At 42.6% G+C, this 17,196-nt stretch overlaps 1 long non-coding RNA gene across 2 annotated transcripts; it reads left to right on the forward strand.

The window, feature by feature from the left end:
* The first annotated feature begins 363 nt into the window (after nt 1–363).
* On the forward strand, nt 364–14,412 carry LOC138849291 (uncharacterized). Of its 2 annotated transcripts, XR_016233127.1 has the most exons (3): nt 411–575; nt 1,549–1,645; nt 14,085–14,412. It is a non-coding gene; the product is annotated as an uncharacterized LOC138849291 (long non-coding RNA). The 2 variants fall into 2 exon arrangements; XR_011387910.2 differs by lacking the exons at nt 1,549–1,645; nt 14,085–14,412 and adding an exon at nt 8,686–9,116 and having other exon boundaries at nt 364–575.
* Nucleotides 14,413–17,196: the final 2,784 nt, after the last annotated feature.

Consider the following 17,196-nt stretch of genomic DNA (forward strand, 5'->3'; position numbering starts at 1 on the left):
AGGTGCGGGTCCCACACACGAGCCCCGGTGGCGGGACTGGAAGCGTTCCACGCAAAGGCTCATTTTTGTTTCTGGGGCGGGGTTACTGAATCGTTTCCTTTTATATTCTCGGGGGCTTCTAGATTCTTTACGTTGGGTTTGTATTTATTTTAAAACCGGAAAGCCGAGGATATTGTTGCAGGAATGCTAAAGGCGGCGGCGAGCAAGACGCCCTGTCTGCAGTCCCCTCAGCCGCTCACGCTGTGAGGGAAGAGAAGGAAAAGGAGCTAAGTCAGAGAGGGCCCAAAGGATCCTGGGAACCCTTCTAGACGTTTCCTTTTCTTTTTCGTTTAAAACATCAAACCTATTTACGCTTGTCGGGAAATCCCACAGTTTTCTCGTCTGCCTCGAGGACGCCCTTGGCTTTGGGGGGGGGGGCGGGGGGGGGAGCCGGGCAGAGCCGCCCCCACTCGGGGACGAGAGGGAACGACGTTCTTGGATGTTTTACACACGGTGTCACCCCAAGGCTTCTTAGAAAGGCTTCTACTGAGGAGGAAAACGGAGGAAGAAGGGATAGCCACGGTTTCCTCCAGGCGGTGAGCAGAGCTGGCTCCCCAGGAGTCTGGATTCTGGGTGGGGTTTTTCCCCAGGGGGTCCTTCCGGGCCTCAGTGTGCACAGCCAGGCGCTTTCTCTGGGGGGAGCGGGCGGGAGGCTGGGCGTCCATCTTTCCCCTGGCGGCGGACTTCACAGCCCAGAACCAGATCTTCGGTTCTGTGGGCCTAGATGGGGGATGCTTGCCCTTCTGGTTTTGCTCCAGAATTCCTCTAGATTCTGAATCCATCATTCCCATCGCCCCTCTCTGGATTCTGCAAGACGTGGAATTTTTCTCCCAGCTTGGCCCCCACCTCAGATTGGAGTATACCCAACTTCTCAGGTGCCAGGCACAAAAGTGTTCGTCTTTCTTGCTATACTGACCTCAGAAGTGTTTCTGGAAAGGGTCGCCTCCTCTGCAGTCCCCACACTGCTTGCTCTGGCTAGATTGGGTTGCCTTGGCTGATTTTTTTTTAATAGAAAGCTTTTATTTAATGAATACAAATTTCCTAAGTACAACTTTTGGATTGTAGCGGTAGCTGAATTTTTTTAATGGCTGCCTGAGTGGTTTTCTTGCCTCCTGTTTGTCTTCACCACCAACAGACTTAACGTCACTTTTGTGACCAAAGAAAACAAACACCTTCCCTCTCGCCTTAAAACCTGCCATAACTCCCTGTGTAATTGGAGTTGAGGTCTTAATTTTCACAATTGGAATCCAGTTTGTCTCTCCAACTTTCTGTTCACTCACTGCCCGGGTTCCAGTTATACCAAGCTGGGCCAAATACCACCCTCCCTGGGTTTTTAATGCCTCTGTTTATTTTGCTCTGTTCCTTTATCCTGGATTTCTTTTTCTCCACCTTTACCTAATGAACTGTTCCTAAATGTTCATGACCCATCTCAAGTGCCTACTCCTTTACCCGTGTCCGTCCATGCCTTCCCAGTAGGACCTGCGAGATCAGCTAATGTCTCTTTCCCAGCACTCCATGCCTCTGAGACAGCTTTCAGGAAGTCCACTGTGTTACAGCTGCTGGGTCATCCTGTCTCCCCACCAACTGTCAGGGCCTGCAAGGCAAGGTATGTTTCTGACTCATCTTCATCCTCAGAGCAATTGACCACACACATTTCCAAACAAATAGCTTTTCTTTGGTTGTATAAAACCTGTGTGCTTATTATTTTAAAAAATCAAATACATAAAAGTATAAGGAAGAGAATAAATCTCCACATCCTGCAATAGCCACTGTTAATATTTCAGTGATCATATTTTCATGCCTTCTTTATGCACTTGTCCGTACATGTATGCACACATGGAATCATTTTATGCATTCTGTCTTTTGTTTCGATTCCTTCTTTTCTGGTCTTTATTTTTATTTGACAGGCAGAGAGAGAGAGAGAAACAAATAGAGATCTCCCCCAAATGCCTGCAGCAGCCAGGGTTGGGCTAGGCTGAAGCCAAAAGCCAAGAATACAATCTAGGTCTCTCACATGAGTGACAGAGATCAAAATACTTGAGATATCACTTACTGTCTCCCAGGATGCACATTAGCAGGATACTGGAATTGGGAGCAGAAGCCAAGCATTATTCTATATATCCAGCATGGGATGTGGGCATCTTAACCTCTGAATCCATTCTAATCTTTTCTTCCTGTCTTGCCCCCTCACTACTTTCTCTTACTTCCAACTACTTAAAAGTCAAAAGCAATTTATAGTTTTCCTTAATTTTCCCAAACTTATATCTATATCTATATATTCTCTCTGAATTTTTATTCTAGTTTGTTTTACAAAATGGAATATCATGTTTATTTTCCCCCAAAGAAACCTTTTATTTAAGGAATACAAACTTAATTCATTTTGTAAGTACAACTTTAGGAACACAGTGATTCTTTCCACCATACCCACAATTCACCCCTCCTTCTCCTGCCTCTCCCATTCCTAGTTCCATTCTCCACTAAGATCCATTTTCAGTTAACTTTATACACAGAAGACCAACTGAATACTAAGTAAAGAGTTCAACAATTTGCTTAAAAAAACAAAAAACAAAAAACTGTTCCTCAACAGTTGAGACAAGGGCTGTTTAAAGTTGGACTATCGTATTAAATATACTTTTCTGCTTCTTGTGTTTTTCATTAAATAATAAGTGATAAAATTCAATTCAACTGGTAAGATTCTAATTTACTCTTTTATTTTAGATTCTTCATAATGTTCTGCAATATAAATATATTAAAATTTATTCTAGAGTTCCCCTGTCCATGACATTCAACTTCTTTTAATTAAAAAAATCACTGACATCAATGTTACAATATATATCCTATGTATATCCAAATGCTCCAGTACTCTAATTTCTGTCAGACTGATGATCAGATATGAGATTGGTCTATTTGGATTGTTAATAAGTTGCCATCTCCAAGATTATAACAATCTTCCAGGCACAGTTTTAGCCATTCCAGTAAGTGAGATCAAAGCACTGAATCAAGTTAGTTCATGAACCCTGACCAGGTGAAGGCCTATAGTGTTTTGCTTCCAGTCACCCATGCTGACCCTTCCCAGGAAAAAGATGACCTCTGTTCTCCACTCTCTTCTCATCCTGATTACCTTTTCATTTTGTTCCACTTGGAATTGAAACTAAAGCTCCAGAATTTGTATCTTGAAACTGACCTGGAACTGCATAAGAATCTCCAGGCCTTGCTCTTCTTAATCAATTGGTGGCATCAGAAGTTGAGGTTTAGTTGTAGCTCAGGTTCCTGAATTTTCCCTGCTTGGCCTCAAATTGAACTCCTTAGACTGGCCCCAACTTCCACTGGTACCTAGAGTGCTGTGGCTAAATTGTGAGTAGAACATTCTTTTTTTTTTTTTAAGATTTATTTATTTATTTGAAAGGCAGAGTTACACACACAGAGAGAAGAAGCAGCAAAGAGAGAGAGAGAGGTCTTCCATCTGCTGGTTCACTCCCCAATTGCCTGCAATGGCTGGAGCTGCAACAATCTGAATCCAGGAGCCAGGAGGTTCTTCTCGGTCTCCCACAGAATTGTGCAGGGGCCCAAGGACTTGGGCCATCTACTGCTTTCCCAGGTCATAGCAGAGAGCTGGATCGGAAGTGGAGCAGCTGGGTCTGGAACAAGTGCCTATATGGGATGCTGGCACTGCAGGCAGCATCTTTACCTGATACGTTGTCACAGCACCGGCCTCACAGAACATTCTAAGAATTAACTAGTGTCAGAAGGATATTCATTCTTTTGTTATTATTTTTTCAACAAATATTTATAAAGTATAGGGAATACAAACCTCTTCCTTTCCTTTTTTTTTTTTTTTTAACTTTGGTCCAAAAACAGTTATTTCGCTTTCTCAGATGTGTTAGGGAGAAAGCTTCAGTCCTCCTTGATTTTACCTCCCATTTGTTTCTCTTATGGGAGAGAAAGTGGTTTGCATAATTGTTTTAGAAAAAGGACCAATGCATACACATGGCGACATCCCTCTTTGACTTTCTTTGGAATGATCCTGTCCACAGGATCTATGTAGTATTCTCTTCCTTATACGGTAGACCATAATAGACCCTATTTTTATGGATGGGCTATGTTTGGACAAGTCCTGCCTGTGCTTGGGTGGCCAAATTCAATTTGGGGGGAAGGAATATGAAGCTCCTTTTGACTTTTAAGCCCAGCTGTGTTCTCAAATCTAGCATCACCGTAAAACACTTGAATTATCTGATTCCTGGATTGATGTGGTATTGTTCAGAACCCAAGGCAAGATAGATATGATTCTCATTCTCAAACTCTGATTATTGATGTTTACTTTGTGCAAGTTATGGCTGGAAGCTATGGGTAAGTCAAAAAAATTTATGTACATGGACTGTACCCTCAAGAAATCTGTAGTTTTATAGTAGAGATAAGATATTAACATAAATAATGACAATTCAAGTGGAAATATTATCACCAAATATTTTAGAATAATTTTCTAGTTTAAGGATTTGTGATAAGTGCTGATGATAGATAAGTCATGGCCTCTTCAGTCAAGGACCTTAGGGATACATCTTCGTAGAGAAAAGGGCACTTGAACTGGTCTGAGAAGGGTAAGATATTCAAGTAGAGGAAAGAACTTGAGTATGAACAGGAAGGCAAGAATATTCAGATGGAACCAGAGGGCTCTTACAAGGGAGTAATGGAAAATTATTGGACAGATAGGTTGTGACTAGACTGAATAGTTTCTTGATTGATTTCTAAGGCAGAAGAGCTTTATGGTTAGTGTTGGTGACCCTGAATAGAGAACAAGGGTCCCACAACAGGCTAAATTGTTAAGAAAACGAAAAATACCCCCAAATAAATACCTTCCTCAAAAATTTATTTGGTATACAGTCACAGACTATAGAGAGTGTCAAAAAAATCTTAAAGATATTCTAGTTCAATCTCCTCATTTTATAAAGAAAAAACAGCTAGTGAGATGAAGTGAATATTCGTTTGAATACCAGCTGCATGTCTCAGAAAATTAAATATGATGTCAGTGTGAGCAGTCCATCCCAGGAAATAAAGGCATCAACAGTATGATATTTGAAGAAAAAGGGCAGATGCCCTCCAGGAGTCCAATAACAGGGGGAAGAATTGTTTCAGGAGCACAAATCAAGTAGTTTTCCATAAAGCAAGTGGGACAGTGCTGGTCCTTACATGTGTGGATACCAGCCCTGTGTGAACCAAAGGCATTGAGTCACAGTAATTAGTAGTTTATTGTTGGGTGTTTTTTTTAATGTTACAGTCATGCACCTAAATGACTCTTCTGGTTAACTTTCAAAGCAAGGCTTTGAAAAGGTAAGAGGCATCTTTTGTTGGTGCTTGTTGGGATGAATGGGAGGTCACTGGAAAGTGTTACCATTTTGATCTTAGCAGGCTGGCTGTCTGCTAGGCTTCACTTGTCAGGCCGTGAATTCCACGGGGTGGGCAACAACAAGATACAGCAGGGAACAGCTGTGGGGAACGTAGGTCAACATTATATTAAGGATAATTAAGTTAATAAAGTGGATATTAAGCAGCCCACTTTCATCATCAAATATTTGATATGCTATGGCCCCATGTAACAAGCACATCAGACGCCACAAAATCAGATGTGCAGTTTGACATAGCAGTTACAACATTGGTTGGGATGCCTGCCTTCCATGTTGGAGTGCCTGAGTTAGAGTCCTAGACACACTTTCAATTCCAGCTTCCTGCTAATGCACATCCTGGGAGGCAGTGGGTGATAACCCAAGTACTTGGGTCCCTGCCACCCATGTGGGAAACCCAGATTAAGTTCCAGGCTCCTGGCGTTGGTCTGGTCCAGTCCTGGCTATTGTGGGCATTTGGGGAGTGAAAAAGTAGATGTAAGATCCCTGTATGTCTCTGCCTTTTAAATAAAATAAAATAAAATAAAATAAATCCTGAAGCCAGAGGTCTAGGATCCAACACATTTGATGGAAACTCAGTCCTTTGAATCTGGGGAGCTTGCTGGTGTGCAGCCCTTCTTGGAGATGGAATCAAGAAAGGCTTAGTTTTTGTTTTTAAAGATTTATTTTATTTATTTGAAAGGCAGAGTTAGAGAGAGGGAGAGGTAGAGAAAGAAGGAGAGAAAGAGAGATATCTTCCATTTGCTGGTTCACTCCCCAGATGGCCACAACGGACAGGGTAGGGGGCAAACAGAAGCCATGAGCTTCATCCAAATCTCCCAAGTGGGTGCAGGGGCCCAAGTATTTGGGATACCTTCCACTGCTTTCCCAGGTGCATTAGCAGGGAACTGGACTGGAAATGAAGCAGCCAGGACTCAAATTGCCATCCATATAGGATGCCAGAGTTACAGGCGAAGGCTTAACCTACTACTCCACAACGCTGGCCCCAGCCTCAGTACTCTGAAGCAAATGTCTGTCTGGCCTTTTTTAAAAGTTTTGTTTATGTATTCATATAACATACAAGTAATCAATTTAAAAGTTACAGGTCAGTGTTTTTTGGTGTATTCACAGAAATGTGCAAACCTCACCATAGTTAATTTTAGAATAATTTTATGCTTAAAAGAATAAAAAAGAAGCATTAGCTGGTGAGAAAGTAAATTGGTGCAACCACTGTGGAAAACAGTATGGTGGTTCCTCAGGAAAATTACACATGGAGTTGGTATAAGATCCAGTAATTCTAACTCTGGGTATATGTCCAGACAAATTGAAAGCAGTGACTTTACGGGGCCGGTGCTGTGGCTCACTTGGCTAATCCTATGCCTGCGGCACCAACATCCCATATGGGCACCGACTTCTAGTCCCGGTTGCTCCTCTTCCAGTCCAGATCTCTGCTGTGGCCCGGGAAGGCAGTGGAGGATGGCCTAAGTGCTTGGGCTCCTGTACCCGCATGGGAGACCAGGAGGAAGCACCTGGCTCCTGGCTTTGGGCCGGTGCAATGGGGAGTGAACCAATGGAAGGAGGACCTGTCTCACTGTCTTTAACTCTACCTGTCAAAATAAAAAAAAAATAAAAAAATAAAAAATAAAGCAATGACTTTAAGAGATATTTACACATCTGTGTTCATAGCACCACCATTTACAACAGCCAAAACTTGGAAGCAACCTAAGTATCTATTAATAGATTCATGGGTAAACAAAATGTGACTTAAGTGTACATTGGAATATTATTCAGCCTTTAAAAGAAAGGGATTTCTGATGTTCACAAGAACATGGATGAATTTTGAAGACATTTTGCTAACAGAAACAAGCCAATCACAAAAGGTTAAATATTCTCTGATTCCACTTCCCTTGAGTTATCAAAATCATATAGAAAAAGGGTAGAGTGGTGGTTTCTAGGGCCTCAAGGGGGGGAGAATGGGAGTGTTTAATGGACATAGAGCCTCAGCTGGGGAAGATGAAAAGACTCTGGAGTTGGATGGTGGTGGTGGTTGCATGACAATATGAACTACATGATGCCATAGAACTGTGCACTTACAAATTAGTAAAATGGCAAATTTTGTTACTTATAATTTACCACATTTTATTTTTTAAAAAGAATACCATAAACAGGCTACTTAGGGATGGTGTGGTGGTGCACATTTAGCCTAGTGGTTATGACACCTATATCCATGGGGCCGGTGCCCTGGCTCGCTTGGTTACTCCTCTGCCTGCAGCGCTGGCATCCCATATGGGTGCCAGTTCTAGTCCCGGTTGCTCCTCTTCCAGTCCAGCTCTCTGCTGTGGCCTGGGAGGCAGTGGAGGATGGCCCAAGTGCTTGGGCCCCTGCAACCGCATGGGAGACCAGGAGGAAGCACCTGGCTCCTGGCTTCGGATCGGCATAGCTCTGGCCATGGCGGCCATTTGGGGGGTGAACCAACGGAAGGAAGACCTTTCTCCCTGTCTCTGTCTCTCACTGTCTAACTCTATTTGTCAAATTAAAAATTTTTTTTTTAAAAAGACACCTATATCCTGCCTTAGAGTGCCTGGATTCAATTCCGAACTAGAGCTCCTGACTCCAGCTTCCTGCCAAAGCAGACCCTGGGAGGCAGTGGTAATGACTCAGTCAAGTGGGTTCCTGCCACCCACATGGGAGACCTAGATTGAATTCCCAGCTCCCTGCTTTGGTCCTGGCACAGACCCAAGGCTCTTTCTTGGCCTGTCTGCCTGGCAAATAAATAAATAATTTTTAAAAAGAAGTTGTTGAGAAGAAAGATTAGTTATACCCAGTCTCCAACATATCCGAAATCCCCACAGCAGCAGGGCAGAATGGACATGGACTGCAAGACAGGCAGGCTTCTCCCCTCCACTGCAAGCCTTGCAGCCAACACACCCTCTTCTCATTCCCTCAATGTCCTCATCTGGAAAATGGGAACAATAAAGCAGCACGGCTTTGAGAGTGTGGAGCTTTCTTTAAATCTAAAATTTTTTAGACCACTGCAGCACGTACTCCCCAACATAAGATGCCATAAAGCATAAAAGGAGGTAGGTTTTGAAAACTCCCATACTCTTCAGCTAGCACCTTCCAGTCCCTGCCTCCCTGCCCCACCCAAGCCCTAGAAATCACTAATTTACTTTCTGTATCTATAGGTTTCCCTGTTCTGGGCTCTCATACCACTGGAACCATAAATATGTGGTTTTCCATGACTGGGTTTTGTTGTCTTTTTTGCCTTTAGCTAAGTTGCCTCTTGCCTGTGAGAAGCTGCATTTCTGCAGGAGGAACCCAGGAGCTGTGGAAAGACTCTGGGCAGGGAATTTGACATCATTAGGAATGAAAAACAGGAGCCAGTGCTGTGGTTTGGTGGGTTAAAGTCTTGGCCTGAAGTGCCTGCATCTCATATGAGCACTGGTTCGAGTCCTGGCTGCTCCACTTCTGATCCAGCTCCCTGCTGATGAGCCTGGGAAAGCAACTGAGGATGGCTTAAGTGTTTGGGCCTGTACTCACATGGGAGACCTGGAAGAAGCTCCTGGCTCCTGGCTTCAGATGGGTTCAGCTCCAGCCATTGTGGCCATTGAGAGAATGAACCAGAGGATGGAAGACCTCTCTGTCTCTACCTCTCTCTGTAGCTCTGTCTTTCAATAAATAAAAAAAAAAATCTTTAAAAAAGCTAAATGGAAGTTTTTTAAACAAATAATTTCTTACTATAAAAAATATAAAAATTTCAGATTAAAATAACAAAAATAATAAATAAAATCAACTGATCCTATCACCCATAAATAACCATTTCAAATATTTTAATAAATATTCTTTCAGAGTTTTTGCTATGCACATCATACACACACATACAATAGATAATATTGCATATATTTTAAAATCCTTTTTTTTGACAGGCAGAGTTAGAGAGAGAGAGAAAGACAGAGAGAAAGGTCTTCCTTCCATTGGTTCACCCCCCAAATGGTCACCATGGCTGGCGCACTGCACCGATCCGAAGCCAGGAGCCAGGTGCTTCCTCCTGGTCTCCCATGCGGGTGCAGGGTCCAAGCACTTGGGCCATCCTCCACTGCACTCCTGGGCCACAGCAGAGAGCTGGACTGAAAGAGGAGCAACCGGGACAGAACCAGCGCCCCAACTGGGACTAGAACCAGGGGTGCCGGCGCTGCAGGCGGAGGATTAGCCAAGTGAGCTGCAGCGCTGGCCATATAATTCTTTTTCTTATAACAAAATTTATAGGTGCTTATAGTAAAGCTATTGAAATAGTATAAAAACATACTTCATAATCTCGTACAAATCTTGACTATGCTATGCCATTTTCTATTTCTTTCATTCACTTTAACAGTTTTACTTAGTGATTTATTTAATTCTTTTTAATAGTTGTTAGTAATCCATTATGTGAGTGTAGTTATTTGTCTCAGCACTCTCCATTGATAAAATTTGTGTGGATTCTAACTTTTTACTGAGATGATGCAACCAAGATATTTATACTTGTTTTTTTGTGCTAGAATTTCCTAAAAGTAGAATTGCTGGGTCAAAGGTATGAAAATACACTGTTGTGTAACCTGATTTTTTAACCTCTCAATATATTGTGAAACTTTTCACAGATCATTAAATATTTTATTTGACTACATAATTTTGCAATTTATGAATATGTTGAAATGTGCCTTCCCAGTCTTCAACACTAGATATTGAATTATTTCTAAATTGTCACTATTATAAATAGATTTATAATAAACTTTACCATATCTAAATATTTACATGTGTGCTTAAAATTATATCCTTAAGATGAATTCCTAGATACATAATTTCTCATTCAAGGAGGATACATATTAAATATAATAACTTTAAATTTTTTTCTTATTAAAGAAATAATGGTCATCCTAGATTAAAAAATATACATAGGCAAGAAAGTCAAGCATGTGTAACTTCACTTATTGGTAGCATAGTGGAGATAACCACTGGTAACTCTTTACTTTTTCTTTTTTTAAAAGAAAGGGTTTATTTAATAAATATAAATTTCATAGGTACAACTTTTGGATTATAGCAGTAACCACTGGTAACTCTTATATTAACACTTTTTTATATGAATGCAAACGTGGAGTACACACTACTTGGAATTATTTATAACACACTTTTAAATTTATGTTCATTATCACTCTAAATATTTGCATAATATTTTATCTTCTAGGTGTATCAAATTTTACTTGTTCTGTTCTTACTCCTGGGCATTCAGGCTATGAATGTTCATATTTTGGAAAACTTTTCAGTTTTGCAATGCATATGCAGGGAGTCATTTCACCGTCAACAACCCTTGAACATAAAGCTCCTGCCTCTTAATGGATCCAAGGCCAGGGGGCTGGAGAGAAAAGAGAAGGGCTAGGAATGGAAGAAAGCGCCTAGCAAAGCTGCAAGAGGAGGCCTCTGAATGGAGCCACCTGCATTTATCTATATGAGCATGGCTCGTTTCAGAAGGAGAAAAACGTCTGAGTGCTAACCAGTACCCCTTCCAGGAAACTGCAAGACACTGGCCCTGCATCAAGTGTGGTGTGAGGAGACAGCTCCTCCTCCACAAGGCCTGCTGGACTAAGCCTTGAAATTGCCAGTGGTCAGCCAAAAAAAAATCACACATTGGATTTCAGTCTGGAGCTAGACTCCTCTGAGAATAATAACAAATTGCCAGGATTTGTCAGGTATCTCTTCCACCTGAGTATGCAAGAGTACTAGTAGAAATGGAAGCTTAGGATGCGTGTTGTGCCCATTTGAATCCCAGCTCCTCCACTTCTGATCCTGTTTATGCTCCTGTGAGGCAGCAGATGACAGCCCAAGTACAGAGATTCCTCTCACCCCTACAGGAACCTGGATGGAGTTCCTGCCTTCTAGCTTCAACCTAGCCCAGCTTTGGCTGTTGTGGGCATTTGGGGGGTAAACCAACAGATAGAAGATTCTCTCTCTCTGCCTGTCTCTGTCATCTGTTTTTCAAATAAATTAATAAACTTTTTGAAAAAGAGAAAGAAATGGAAGTTTGTCAGAGACTCAGTAGCAGCAGGTCAAAGAGTGATTGGGCAACAGAAGGAGACCCAGAGAATCCTAAGCAGGCTAGCCAGGTCTGGTGTAATTGGGTCCCCTCCTTTGAGACATTAAACTGAGTCATCTCCATTTATCTCAACTGAGGGCTGTACCTCCAGAGCGAATCCAAAGCACACAGTGTGTATTGGCTCTGTTCCATAGCCTCAGAAAGTTACAATAAAGTCCCTCAAGTTTATTCTTCCTTAAGAAGAAGGTCGATGTTGATGTATCTTCCTTCGGTTTCCTTCAAATCTTTTTGATATTTCAGCTTGCATTATTTTTTAGTAGATTCTCTCAAATGGATTTGACCTATTGTACGTATTGCTTGTGTTAAATTTTCCTCCTTCAAGATTTAAATACTTAGAAATTTGATGGAGGGTAAGTCCTCACTGGTTACCATCTCTATAACCATGACTTCATGAACTTTTTTTTTTTTTTTTTTTTTTGGACAGGCAGAGTGGACAGTGAGAGAGAGAGACAGAGAGAAAGGTCTTCCTTTGCCATTGGTTCACCCTCCAATGGCCGCCGCGGCCGGCGCGCTACGGCTGGCGCACCGCGCTGATCCGATGGCAGGAGCCAGGAGCCAGGTGCTTTTCCTGGTCTCCCATGGGGTGCAGGGCCCAAGCACCTGGGCCATCCTCTGCTGCACTCCCTGGCCACAGCAGAGGGCTGGCCTGGAAGAGGGGCAACCGGGACAGAATCCGGCGCCCCGACCGGGACTAGAACCCGGTGTGCCGGCGCCGCTAGGCGGAGGATTAGCCTAGTGAGCCGCGGCGCCGGCCGACTTCATGAACTTTTATCATATCTCTTTTCCTTCTTCATTGTTTTAGTCTGGTCTATTTTTTTTTTTTTTTAAACTTAAGATGGATGATTCTCGAGGCCTTTGACCAACATATGTTTATGTTAGAGATACCAACTAGAAAGTGAGATAGACGTTTCACTACCTAATGGAAGGCTATATAGGCACACCCGTGACTGCCTGATGTGGGGAAAAGAATTGGAGAAAGGGCAGAGTTGCCTGCTTTATACCCCTTGGTAGGACAATAACACTTGCTTGTTGAGAGGGTTGGAAAACCCTGCAGAAAGTGTCTGGGTTTGGTTTAATTCCCAGTACCCACCCAAGAAGTTCACCCATGCAGGAGCAACAGCTGTGAGGTAGACTCCAGTGGTTCAGTGGGCTGGAAGAAACCGAACTGGAATTAAGATTTGGGAACTCTTCAACAGAGGGAAACCTCACCAGAACTCCCACTCACCAAAGAACTCAAAATCCTGATGCTTGACATGCAAGTGACAACAACCTGTGTTGGCCAGAGAAGCAGCCTGGTCAACAAGAAACGTTAGAAGTCAAGAGGTGTTTGCCTTTCTCCAAACCTCCATTCCTCCTACCTGTATCCATCACTGAAGGAGCCCCTTCAAGTCTCTGAAGGGTAGAGGAGAGCACTGAATCAGCTTTGAAGTTTTAAAAGCACTGGAAAGTTATGGAATCTTTTCAAGATACCCTTAAGAGCCTGGAGAATATTCAATATAACATAGTTCAAAGCAATGACTGAAAAGCAAACTTTTTTTTCGATGGTGTTTATACACCATCGAAAAGGGTCTTTAAAATAAAGCAGTCACATGCACATTCCCTTTAATTCTACAATTCCACAGTGAGAAATTGAGACTACAGAACTGAGCTACTGTGTGACAAATTATATATACTATGAGAACATTTGTAATAGCAAAAGCAACAGTAGCAGCAAGGAAAAAACAAAGGCAAAAACAAATTGGAAATCATGTCATCAATAGGATACTGGTTAAGTCAACTATCTCATATCATATGTTTAAAAGCAACAAAAAGGACCAATTATTTGGCATAGTGGTTAATACTCCATTTGGGATGCTCACATCCTTGATCAGAATGTCTCAGTTGAAGTCCTGGCTCTGCTTCCATTTTTAGCTTCCTTTTAGTGTGTACCCTGGGAACCCAGCAGGCAGTGGCTCAGTACTTGAGTCCCTGCCACCTGCGTGGGAGACCTGGATTAATTCTGAACTCCTGGCTTTGGCCTGGCCCAGCCCCAGCTGTTGCAGCCATTGGGGAGTGAACCAGCAGATGGGAGATCTCTCAGTTTATCTGACTCTCTCTCAATAAATAAGTAAATAAATAAATAAATAAAATTAAAACAACAAGAATGAGGTGGGGTTTATGTGCTGACATAGAAACAATGTCAAGATATTGCTTCCTACAACATTTTATTAAATGAAAAAAGCAAGGGACAGCACAATAAATCTTTAAAAATAAAAAACTTGCTTATTCTATAGAAATATAAAAGTACACATATATATAGACACGTACATTCAATATATTTCTGGAAGTTTCCAGGAGAAGCTTAAGAATATTCTTTGGAAAGAATGACTGGGAGACTTTCCCTTATTACTTTATACCTTTAGGTGCTGTTTGAATTTATTACTAAGGCCTGTGATTTTTTTTATGTAAAAAGGAAATTAGTAGGTTGCACAGTTATGTGATGTGCTCCTGAACTGTATACTTCAAAATGGTTAAAATGGTAAATTTTCTTTTGCATTTTTCCACAGAAAAGCAAATAAAAATACGTGAGTTCATTTTAAAGAAAAGAAATATCCAGAGGAGACTGAGGAGCTGCGGGAAGGAAGAGTCTCTGCGCACGTGAGTGGCTCTGAGGTGCAGTCAGAGCAAGTGCAGCGGCTGGGCTGGTCCTGTGAGTCTCACTGAGGCGGCTGCGTAGGAGGCCTACCCAGGCTTTTATGAGGGGCTCAGAAAGAGCCAGCCCATGGACATTTGTCTGGAATAAGTTGGGGAGGGGAACCTGGCAACTTTTTATTTCCATCTGAGTTGTGATTAGACTCCACACTGTTGTGTGAAATTAAAGAGCAGGAGGATTTATTGAGCAGTGTGACCAGTTTTCTCACTGAGTAACCAGGATTTGGCTTGTACAAGATCCTATGCAAAACCAGGGCTGGATTCCTGGGGGATGAGAAAGTGACCTAGACTCACGGGCCACTGGAATGTCAGAGCTGAAAAGGGCGGTGGATATGGTCTCCTTTCACTCAAGGACACTGAGAACGAGAATGACTTGAACTGCTCCAAGTCACACAGCTGGTAAATGACTTAAGTAGGTTTCATGGCTTGGGGCTCCAGGTCTTGAGTAAGTACTGCTTTGTCAAAAATTAAAGATTTTTAAAAAGACCACACCAGCACTCTTAGACACTGCTTAACTACCTTCCCCTGATTTCTCATCCTGTCAATTGCCCAACTACTTCTCAGACTTGAGAGTCTGGCGTTTGGTTATTATTGTTTAGCTGCATTGCATGATTCTGGTTGCTAACAAGTTATCTAGAATGTTTGTGCCTATATTCCCTAAGTGAGACAAGTCTACAGTTTTCTGTGTTTATACTACAATATTTCACCAATTCTCTGATAGCTATTTTTTCACATTTTAGTGTCTGTAAAATTAAGATGTGGCCTGACAATTGCCATTGGCTAAGCCCAAGTCATGACACAGCTGTCACTGCTTGTGCCCGTGCCTGTGCAAACCTGACTGAAACCTTTCATTGACACCTGTTGGCATTAAAAGTTGCCAAGGGAATGCCACAGCACATTGGGAAAAAATCCCAAAACACTAACGGGCCCTTATTTTGGAAGAGGCCATGTTACTGATGCTTTTGATGGTATAGTGAAAAAACTATTGAAAACCACTGACATTACCAATTTGGAATAGAAAATTGATTCAAGAGGTCATGGCTCTGAGTATAAAGGCATTTCCTGTGTTATGGCTGCACAGGATGATGCATGATAAACATAAATGCCTAAAGTAGCACTTTTAGTAAATCTAAACCAAAAATTTTAAGGCTAGAAAAGTACTTTTCTAAGAGTTTATAAAATAATGTGAATTTGACCAATATTGGCATCTTAGAAGGAGAAGAATAGAAAGAGGAAGGGGAGGAGAGTAAGAGAATGAGAAGAAAAAAAAAGGAAAGCAAGATAACAGTGCCAAAAATCTTCAGTGGTGCTGCTGTTTTTTTGTTTGTTTGTTTGTTTTTTTAAGATTTAAAGAAAGTCAGAGTAACAGAGAGGGAAAGACAGAGACAGAGATCTTCCTCCTGCTGGTTCACTCCTCAGATTGTCGCAATGGCTGGGGCTGGGCCAGCCAAAGCCAGGTACCAAGAGCTTCTTTTCTCACATGGGTGGAAGGGGCCCAAGTACCTCAACCATCTTCTACTGCTCTAGCAGGGAGCTGGATCAGAAGTGGAGCAGCCAGGATTCAAACTGGTGCCCATATGGGATGCCAATGTCCCAGGCAGCTTTACCGACTATGACACATCACTGGCCCCAGCGCTGTTGCCTTTTGAAGGGTGGTTAATTTTTTTAAGATTTTATTTATTACTTTACTTGAGAGGCAGAGTTACAGGCAGAGAGGGAGAGACAGAGATAAAGGTCTTCTATCCACTGTTCACTCCCCAAATAGCCAATCCAAAGCAAAGAGCCAGGAGCTTCTTCCATGTCTCCCACGTGGGTGCAGGGGCCCAAGGACTTGGACCATCTTCTACTGCTTTCCCAGGCCATAGCAGGGAGCTGGATGGGAAGTGAAGCAGCCGGCACACGAAAGGGCACCCATATTGGGATGCTGGCCTGCAGGTGGAGTTCTAGCCTACTACCCACAGTGCCGGCCCTGAAGATTGTTTCTTAACTCCAAGGGATTTCCTTAAATCAGAACTTGCCCCTAACATAACCTTCTCACCTTCCTAACTGGCCAATTTTATGAGAATGTGCCCTTAGGAGGTCTGTATTTCTGGATCTGTTAGTTTAGGAATTTAGCTTGCATTTCAAAAGAGATGAGATGCTGGGTACCTGTAGCTAAAAGGTACATGCAAGAAATCACCCTCATTGGCCCGTGCTGTGGCGTAGCGGGTGAAGCTGCTGCCTGCAGTGCTGGCATCCCATATGGGTGCCAGTTTGAGACCCACCTGCTTCACTTCTGATCCAGGTGTCTGCTGTGGTCTGGGAAAGCAGTAGAAGATGGCCCAAGTCCTTGAGGCCCTGCACCAGCATGGGAGACCTGGAAGAAGCTCCTGGCTTCGGATCTGCACAGCTCCGGCCACTGCGGCCATCTGAGGAGTGAACCAGCAGATCGAAGACCTCTCTCTCTCTCTCTCTGTCTCTGCCTCTCTGTAACTCTGCCTTTCAAATAATAAATAAATAAATCTTGAGAGAGAGAGAGACAGTATTGAGTTTGAAAACATGGTGTTCTCTTTGAAAAGAAAAAAAAAGAAGAAGAAATCACCCTCATCAGTGTAACAGACTCATTAATGGTGAGGAAATGTCTCCAAATCTTGATTTGAGAAGAGACATCTGCTTTGTCAGATCAACTATTGGCCTTTTGCTCTAAGAACATTTGACCTTACATCTCTCCAGGGGTTAAGCAAAGCAATCCCAGCACACAGTGGGCCCAGCGCTGCATCCACGTCACCTCGTGGCTCATGTGCTCCTTTCTGAGCCACGTGGTCAGGCGAGAGTGAAAGACACATTCTGCTCTGTGTTCAGCGGTCTGACTTAAGTCTCAGGTGTGTATATGTGTGTATTTGCATGGAGTAGCTAGGTGTGTAGGTGTATGGAGACTGCATAAAGATTTGGGCTTATCTAAATATAGATAGTTATGAGGCCCAATGC

This window comes from Oryctolagus cuniculus, chromosome 4, assembly GCF_051225735.1.
Source record: "Oryctolagus cuniculus isolate XC-2025 breed Fujian yellow rabbit chromosome 4, ASM5122573v1, whole genome shotgun sequence".
Classification (NCBI taxonomy): Eukaryota; Metazoa; Chordata; class Mammalia; order Lagomorpha; family Leporidae; genus Oryctolagus; species Oryctolagus cuniculus.